Source organism: Schistocerca gregaria, chromosome 1 (genome assembly GCF_023897955.1).
Source record: "Schistocerca gregaria isolate iqSchGreg1 chromosome 1, iqSchGreg1.2, whole genome shotgun sequence".
NCBI classification, from domain to species: Eukaryota; Metazoa; Arthropoda; class Insecta; order Orthoptera; family Acrididae; genus Schistocerca; species Schistocerca gregaria.
Genome location: NC_064920.1, coordinates 1136083301 through 1136091606, shown reverse-complemented (window position 1 = coordinate 1136091606; position 8306 = coordinate 1136083301). Strand labels below are relative to the sequence as shown.

The 8306-nt window shown below is 46.6% G+C and overlaps 1 pseudogene; it reads left to right on the top strand.

Moving 5' to 3' along the window:
* The first annotated feature begins 4223 nt into the window (after positions 1-4223).
* Positions 4224-4341, top strand: LOC126291655 (5S ribosomal RNA; annotated as a pseudogene).
* Positions 4342-8306: the final 3965 nt, after the last annotated feature.

The window sequence follows — 8306 nt, the reverse complement described above, 5'->3', positions numbered from 1 at the left end:
CCAGAGAGCTCAGTATGGAGCACAAGAGTGAAGCAAGTGGGTAATCATAAGACAGAAATGCACTTGTGCTTCTTACAGCCAAGTGGGCGAGTTTTGAAAAAGGAAAAATTGTGGCCTTCCGAGTTGTCGGATTTCCTTTCGGAGAATTACCACACAAGTTGAACGTGCTGTGTTAGTTGTGCAACGATAATGGTATCAGTAGTCATGTGAAAACACTCACAGCTGTAGATGAGGTTCTGGACGTCCACGCAGAACACACGCCCGCCAGGGTTGTCGTACTGTAAGGGGAGCACTGGCAAATCGTACAAGTACCATAGCACAGACAAGAGGGCTTGTCAGCGTAGACATGTCGACGCGAACTGTTGCGAAACAGTTTTTAGCTGAGGGACTACGGGTACGAACACCTCTAGCCCTTCTTCCACTCACGCCACTGCATCGACACGCACACTTCGACTGGTGCCGTGAACGATCACTTGGAATCTACATCTACACTCCTGGAAATTGAAAAAAGAACACACTGACACCGGTGTGTCAGAGCCACCATACTTGCTCCGGACACTGCGAGAGGGCTGTACAAGCAATGATCACACGCACGGCACAGCGGACACACCTGGAACCACGGTGTTGGCCGTCGAATGGCGCTAGCTGCGCAGCATTTGTGCACCGCCGCCGTCAGTGTCAGCCAGTTTGCCGTGGCATACGGAGCTCCATCGCAGTCTTTAACACTGGTAGCATGCCGCGACACCGTGGACGTGAACCGTATGTGCAATTGACGTACTTTGAGCGAGGGCGTATAGTGGGCATGCGGGAGGCCGGGTGGACGTACCGCCGAATTGCTCAACACGTGGGGCGTGAGGTCTCCACAGTACATCGATGTTGTCGCCAGTGGTCGGCGGAAGGTGCACGTGCCCGTCGACCTGGGACCAGACCGCAGCGACGCACGGATGCACGCCAAGACCGTAGGATCCTACGCAGTGCCGTAGGGGACCGCACCGCCACTTCCCAGCAAATTAGGGACACTGTTGCTCCTGGGGTATCGGCGAGGACCATACGCAACCGTCTCCATGAAGCTGGGCTACGGTCCCGCACACCGTTAGGCCGTCTTCCGCTCACGCCCCAACATCGTGCTGCCCGCCTCCAGTGGTGTCGCGACAGGCGTGAATGGAGGGACGAATGGAGACGTGTCGTCTTCAGCGATGAGAGTCGCTTCTGCCTTGGTGCCAATGATGGTCGTATGCGTGTTTGGCGCCGTGCAGGTGAGCGCCACAATCAGGACTGCATACGACTGAGGCACACAGGGCCAACACCTGGCATCATGGTGTAGGGAGCGATCTCCTACACTGGCCGTACACCTCTGGTGATCGTCGAGGGGACACTGAATAGTGCACGGTACATCCAAACCGTCATCGAACCCATCGTTCTCAAGGGAACTTGCTGTTCCAACAGGACTATGCACGTCCGCATGTATCCCGTGCCACTCAACGTGCTCTAGAAGGTGTAAGTCAACTACCCTGGCCAGCAAGATCTCCGGATCTGTCCCCCATTGAGCTTGTTTGGGACTGGATGAAGCGTCGTCTCACGCGGTCTGCACGTCCAGCACGAACGCTGGTCCAACTGAGGCACCAGGTGGAAATGGCATGGCAAGCCGTTCCACATGACTACATCCAGCATCTCTACGATCGTCTCCATGGGAGAATAGCAGCCTGCATTGCTGCGAAAGGTGGATATACACTGTACTAGTGCCGACATTGTGCATGCTCTGTTGCCTGTGTCTATGTGCCTGTGGTTCTGTGAGTGTGATCATGTGATGTATCTGACCCTAGTAATGTGTCAATAAAGTTTCCCCTTCCTGGGACAATGAATTCACGGTGTTCTTATTTCAATTTCCAGGAGTGTAGATCTACATCCGTACTCCACAAGCCACCTGACGCTGTGTGGCGGATGGTGCCTTGAGTACCTCTATCAGTTCTGCCTTCTATCCCAGTCTCGTATTATTCGTGGAAAGAAAGATTGTCAGTATGCCTCTGTGTGGGCTCTAATCTCTCTGATTTTATCCCGATGGTCTCTTCGCGAGATATACGTAGGAGTGAGTAATATACTGCTTGACTTGTCGGTGAAGGTATGTTCTCGAAGCTTCAACGAAAGCCCGTACCGAGCTACTGAGCGTGTCTCTTGCAGAGTCTGCTACTGGAGTTTAACATCTCCGTAACGCTTTCGCGATTACTAACTGATCCTGTAACGAAGCGGTCTACTCTCCGTTGGATCTTCTCTATCTCCTCTATCAACCCCCACCTGGTACGGTTCCCACACTGGTGAGCTATATTCAAGCATTGAGCGAACAAGTGTACTGTAACGTACTTCCTTTGTATTCGGATTGCATTTCCTCAGGATTCCTCCAATCAATCTCAGTCTGGCATCTGCTCTACAGACGATCAACCCTATATGATCATTCCATTTTAAATCACTACTAATGCGTATTCCCAGATAATTTATTTAATTAAATGCTTCCAGTTGCTGACCTGCTATATTATAGCTAAATGATAAGGGATCTTTCTTTCTATGTATTCGCAGCACATTACACTTGTCTACATTGAGATTCAATTCCCACTCCCTGCTTCATGCGTCAATTCGATGCAGATCCTCCTGCACTCCAGTACAACTTTCCATTGTTACAACCTCTCGGTATACGACAGCATCATCCGCTAAAAGCCTCAGTGAACTTCCGATGTCATCCACAAGGTCATTTATCTATTTTCTGAATAGCAACGGTCCTACGACACTCCCCTGCGGCACACCTGAAATCACCCTTACTTCGGAAGACTTCCCTCCACTGAAAATTACATGCTGCGTTCTGTTATCTAGGATCTCTTGAAGCCAATTACACAATACACAATTACACAATAGTCCATATGCTCTAACTTTGTTCATTAAACGACTGTGGGGAACTGTATCGAACGTCATGCGGAAGCCAAGAAAGACGGCATCTACCTGGGAACCAGTGTCTATGGTCCTCTGAGTCTCGTGGACGAATAGCACGAGCTGGGTTTCACATGATCGTCTTTTTCGAAACCCGTGCTGATTCCTACAGAGTAGATTTCTAGTCTCCAGAAAAGTGATTATACTCGAACATAATACGTGTTCCAAAATTCTACAACAGACCAAGATTAGAGATATAGGTCTCTAGTTGGCACATCTGTTCGACGTCCCTTCTTGAAAACGTGAATGACCTGTGCCCTTTTCCAATCTTTTGCGACGCTACGCTCTTCTAGAGACGTACGGTACACAGCTGCAAGAACGGAGGCAAGTTCCCTCACGTACTCTGTGTAAAATCGAACTTGTGTCCCATCAAGTCCAGCTTCCTTTCCTCTTTTGAGCGATTTTAATTGTTTTCTATCCCTCTGTCATCTATTTAGATATCTGCCATTTTGTCATCTGCGCGACAATCTAGAGATTGAACTGCAGTGCAGTCGTGGCGTGCCTTCAACTTGAGCGACGAAATAAGCTTCTGATACCACTCAAGTAATGGTCGTTTGTGCATACGACGTAGACCTGATGAATAATGTCTGGTAAAGCGCATTCGTCCAAGACAGACTGGCCTCAAGCTAGGGCCTATGTTCTGGGGTACGATAAGGTACAACTCTAGCACACCTTGGGTGTTTCTGGAGGGGCGCTAACTAACACTCGGTAAGTGCAGAATGTTGTCAGACTCGTTCTGTAGCGTTCTTGCTACAGGACGGTTGTGTGTTGTTCCAACAGGATAACGACTGCCCACACTTTGCCCGTTAAACTCATCGTGATCTCCAAACGCGTAGTAAATTCCCTGGCCAGTACGATCTCCAAACTTGTCTCCAGTCGAGCACGTGTGGGTTATGATGGGACGAGAAATGACTCGTGTTACTCGTCAACCAACAACTCTTACAGAATTACATGAACAAATCGAGCAGGTGTGGCATAACGTATCCTAGTGCATTATTCACTAACTGTACGATCGAATGGATGCCAGAACCAGCGCCTACATTATCACCTACAGATGCTACACCATGAAATAATATGGGTGTTTCGGCATGGGTCGATATCCGGTACCTCAAAACCGCTTGTGCTGTTGATGTGCAAATGTAATTGTTTCATGTACTCCATATGCACTGTTGCAACAATACATCTTGAATGAATTGAAACCTTCTACCAGGATATACTAATTTTATTTCCGGTAGTATATCTGCTCTACCAACGGCCTTGTCGCATTGGTAACACCGGTTCCCGTCAGATCACCGAAGTTAAGCGCTGTTGGGCTGGGCTAGTTCTTGGATGGGTGACCATTCGGTCTGCCGAGCGCTGTTGGCAAGCGGGGTGCACTCAGATCTTGTGAGGCAAACTGAGGAGCTACTTGATTGAGAAGTAGCGGCTCCGGTCTCGGAAACTAACATACGGCCGGGAGAGCGGTGTGCTGACAACATGCCCCTCGATATTCGCATCCAGAGACGCCTGTGGGCTGAGGATGACACAGCGGCCGGTCGGTACCTTTGGGCCTTCATGACCTGTTCTGGAGGAGTTTAGTTTAGTTTTGGTATATCTGGTCTTCCCTAACAGCCGGGTTCTGATAACCTCAGACGTTAAGTCCCATAGTGCTTAGAGTCTAACACCCAGCGTAAACTGTAAGCCGACAGCTGTGGCCGAGCGGTTCCAGGCGCTTCAGTCCGGATCCGCGCTGCTGCTACGATCGCAGGTTCGAATCCTGCCTCGGGAATGGATGTGTGTAGTGTCCTTGGATTAGTTAGGTTTAAGTAGTTTTAAGTCTAGGGGACTAATGGCCTCAGATGTTAAGTCCCATAGTGCTTAGGGCCATTTGAACCATTTTTTTGTAAATTGTATATTTTCAAAGCTTTTTTTTATACAATGACACGGTACAACACCCAGAAGAATTTTAATCTTTCGGACACCGGCCGCTGAAGGATACCTAGTTGGCAAGAAATAATCATTCTGGCTCCCGTTCATTGTAATTGTGTGAGTGGGCCCGGTTTATGGTTCGAAATAGACACAGACACCATAACGTCGCAGACCTACTCCTGACTGAAGTACACCGTTTACACGCTGCAGTTTAAAAGCATCAACCGGGTGTTTGTACTTCAGATGCCTTGCTTCAATTGGAGAAATGCAACTCAGGACTGGTCAGACCACACTAAAAGGCCCCGCCCCGTCCCCCAACCTACTTTGTGTTCGGCTTATGCATAGTTTGGCCACATAAGACGTGCAGCTTTAGGTGGTGCTGTGAACGTAGCCCCTCTGCTAGGTATCAAACTCAAAATGGAGTATTTTCTCGGAAACATCTTGTGATTAGCCTGCTTTTAATTAGCAAGAGCAGTTACAGTCGGGTTCGAAACCAATTGTTACTAACAGGCCGTGATAATTGTCTCCGATTGCTCATGGTCGTGTTTTTTTTACGAGCACTGTTTTTACGCCGTGTTAATATCACTGCGGATGGTATCCCTTTTCCTGTAGACATGCTGCGTAGTCCGTGTTTATACACAAACAAAACGGGCAGCTTCATTCACGGTATGTGGACGTCCATACACGGTACTTCCTTTCAGTAACACATTTATAACTGATTTTCAGCCATTGGAAGGAAGATCTCAAAACGCAATTTGTTGCTGTGTTATCAGCATCTCGACAAACACTAGTAAGAAAGAGCGAGTGATGAACCGAGTGAGATGGCTGCACCGGTAACCACACCAACCACCTCCTTAAAATTTGTCGCCAAAGTAAGCTTTTAGGTTCGACGTGTAAATTGCTATTTTCATCTTAATTCCTCTGGGCAGTACGAGGGGCGTTCAGTAAGTAATGCCAGACAGTTTTTGCAGGTAGTTTCGTTGTGGGATATCGTGGAACATTCCCGCTGGAGCGCTTGTAGTTTCATGAAGTTCCGATTTGGGGAGGCGATATACGTAACGCTCTAATTGTTTGTAATGGAGCTGCTTTCCAGGCAGAGAGGTCAGTGATTTTCATTTGCCTGCATACCAGAGCGTAGCATATATTCATGGGAGATAGCAGAATGTTTATAGAGACCTGCCAGTGAAGAAATGCACGGTGAGTCGTTGGGCGAGGCGTCTCCCATCAACGCAACAAGATTGCGCCAACCCGTCCCATCTCTCCCATGTCCGCCGACAGTTCAAAGCTGTGGCTGCTGCAGTGTTGAAACATGCGGACACTATCAATCGAGGTGATCGACGGATCACAATCAAAGACCTCACTGCTCAACTGGACGTCTCTGTTGGTAGCACTGACACACTAGTCCACTAGTTGGGATGCATCTTGTGCATTCAGACTTCCATCTGTTTAGTCCAACGAAGGATGCACTCCATGGGTAACAGTACATGAATGATGGGGAGAGTATTGAGGTACCAAGATGCCGGTTCTGACTTCGACCTGTAGAGTCGTACCATACGGCCAAACATGCCCTCCCACTAAAGTGGTCTAAGGGGCGTCACACTGAAGAGTGATTACGTTAAAATAGGATTTTGTAGGCAAAACAGTGGGGGAATAAGGTGATGTATTAGAATCCTGAATTTAACCAACCTACTCTCAGAAAATGTATGTGCATCATTTATTGAATGCCCTCGTATAATCTGTTTAAGTAGGATGAATCTTTGAAAAAACGCCTAGCATTTAGTCGTATAATTAAAACCAAATCCCTCCCTCCCCCCCTCTCCCCCAATACAAGTGTAAACCGTATGTTTTGCCGCTTTCAACAACAGACACAATTTATGCTAGTTGTGAGTTTTAATACAATATGAGAAAGTTCTAGTTGTTTGCGACCATTCTATCTGGTGTCACAGATTCGTAACATGGAGGCATTTACCTCTGTGAGGTCAAACGGAATTTTCTGAGGGGTAAAAAGAAAAGGATTTAATTGTGTTTCATTCACAAAACTAAATTATTTTCAGACGATCATTACTATCATTAATATTTGGTAAGAACATATTAATGACTACGTAAGTTACCAATAATTATTACTCAGCCACCCTCTCCCCCCCTAATCTCGGTTCTCCTCTCCCCACAACCTCCATTAACAGCTTCCTCCCTCGCTCTCCATCCCCTCCCCCAAAACACTTGCAAAATGTGTGACACAACATGATGACGGTTACAGCTAGTGGAAAGAATTTATGATCATATTCCTCACATAGTCACCCACTACACACCTACTTTGTACCATGTGTCATGATAATGAAACTGACATATAAACCTGATACATGCTTAAATATTTCATGAAAATGCCTTCTCCAAGTTTTTGATCGTTCCCACAGTAGACCATAATAAATAGCTTCATTATTAGCTTCTCCAAAATAAAGGGACTAATGTACAGTTCAACGCCACAATACATGTATAATGGCTACTATATTCGTGTACAGCCTACATATTATTATTATTATTATTATTATTATTATTATTGACAGTGGTCAACCATAAAGCATAGGCAGCTTAACGTCTTCAAAACTCTGGCAGTTCAGAAGTAATAAATCCAACAATCAAGTGATTTACCTAGAGTAGGCCTAAGAAAACTGTACACAAACCATGTTGATATTAAACGAAGGTTCAGGGCGCGCGTAAAGCAACAGTCGCTAGGCAGAGGAGTAGTGCAGGTGAAGTTCATAACAAGTGTCTTCCGTCGTTGTATACAGTTAGTTCACATTTCTGAGAGGCCGGAACTACAGTCTGGAACCGCACGACAGCTACGGTCGCAGGTTCGAATCCTGCCTCGGGCATGGATGTGTGTTATGTCCTTAGGTTATTTAGTTTTCAGTAGTTCTAAGTTCTAGGGGACTGATGACATCAGATGTTAAGTCCCATAGTGCTCAGAGCCCCTTTTTTTTTTACATTTCTGAGAATGAGTTGCATGATCACTGACTCATTAGATCATTGCTTAATAAAACATGTACAAAAACTAAATATCCTTTATCTATTGTTATTTTAGAGCAGAAGTATAATGGTAGCTGAAATTAATTAAAATTTGTGTGAAGCCCAGAACAAGAACCCAGAATTCCTTCCTTACTGAGCAGGTGTGCTAGCCATTACATCACTGTAGCAATGTAAGTAACATAGATGGACGGTCCACCCTAGTCTAGTACTCTCCCTAACACAAACATCAGTTCAGGTCTTCAGCTTATTTTCTTTTTCGTAAATTCTCACTATCACTCTGGCTCTCAGCTATTGGAGTAGCGCCTCAGCATTGGACGAAATGGTGAAATCCCACCTATACCTCGGGCATACGTGATCAACAGCCAGTATCGGAATAGCACCAGAGAGCCTTGGCA